Source organism: Mus caroli, unplaced genomic scaffold (assembly GCF_900094665.2).
Source record: "Mus caroli unplaced genomic scaffold, CAROLI_EIJ_v1.1 scaffold_10632_1, whole genome shotgun sequence".
Classification (NCBI taxonomy): domain Eukaryota; kingdom Metazoa; phylum Chordata; class Mammalia; order Rodentia; family Muridae; genus Mus; species Mus caroli.
Window position 1 is genome coordinate 55,314 of NW_018389780.1, and position 1,236 is coordinate 56,549.

Below are 1,236 nucleotides of genomic sequence, written 5' to 3' on the forward strand. Positions count from 1 at the left end.
TGTATGGTAGCCTTAGTGGGACTGTCTCTACAGGCTCCGCCCTTTTCTGAAAGTCTAACTCTGTTGTGTGTTCAAAAGTCTCCACCCATGTACAGTGGCCTTAGTGGCTATGTTTCAATAGACTCTGCCCTTGTCTGGAAGTCTATGATATATAGGCAAAAGACTCCGCTCATGTAAGGTGACCTTAGTGGGTCTACCAACAGACGACTTCCTTACAAGCTCCTGAAGTGGTCATATTAGGTTTGTAAGGGCAAATGTTAACACCCTGTATAGTAGATTTGGATGGATTTTATTCACTGGAATCTCCCTGTTTCAAGTGAGCTAAAAAGGTGTGTGAGAACACGAGGTTCCACACCTGACTAGGGCTTTAGTGGGTATGTCTAAACAGAATCCATCCCTTTCTGGAAGCTTAACTCTGTTGTATGGGCAATGTCTCCGCCCAAGTATGGTGGCCTAGTGGGTCTATCTACATAAGCCTTGCCCACCAGCAATCAATGTGGACTAACATTGTCTGTACAGGCATAGTTCTCCACAGGTACATGGTCCCTGTGGTCGCTCCAAATAGAAAGGACTCTGACTTTTTATAAAGGGGGCTAATAGGGTTCCTGAGAGCACCAGACTCCTCCCCTGTATGGAAGACTTAGTGGGTCTGTCTCTACAGGCTCTGTCCTTTTTCCCGGAGTCTAACTGTTGTGTGTTCAAAAGTCTCCGCCCATGTATAGTGGTCTTAATGGCTATGTCTCAACTGGCTCCGCCCTAGTCTGGAAGTCTAATTATGATGTATAGGGGAAAGACTCCGCCCATGTACGGTGGCCTTAGTGGCTACATTTCAACAGGCTCCGCCCTTATCCGGAAGTCTAACTATGATGTATAGGCAGAAGACTCCGCCCATGTACGGTGGCCTTAGTGGGTCTACCAACATACACCTTCCTTACAAGCTCCTGAAGTGGTCATATTAGATTTGTAAGGGCAAATGTTAACACCCCTGTGTAGTAGATTTGGATGGATTTTAATTACTGGAATCTCCCCGTTTCGAGTGTGCTAAAAAGGTGTGTGAGAGCAGAAGGTTCCACACCTGACTGGGGCTTTAGTGGGTCAGCCTGTACAGGCTCTGTCCCTTTCCGGAAGCCTAACTCTGTTGTATGGGCAAAGACTCCGCCCAAGTATGGAGGCCTAGTGGGTCTATCTACATAGGCCTTGCCCATCAGCAATCGATGTGGATTAATATTGTCTGTA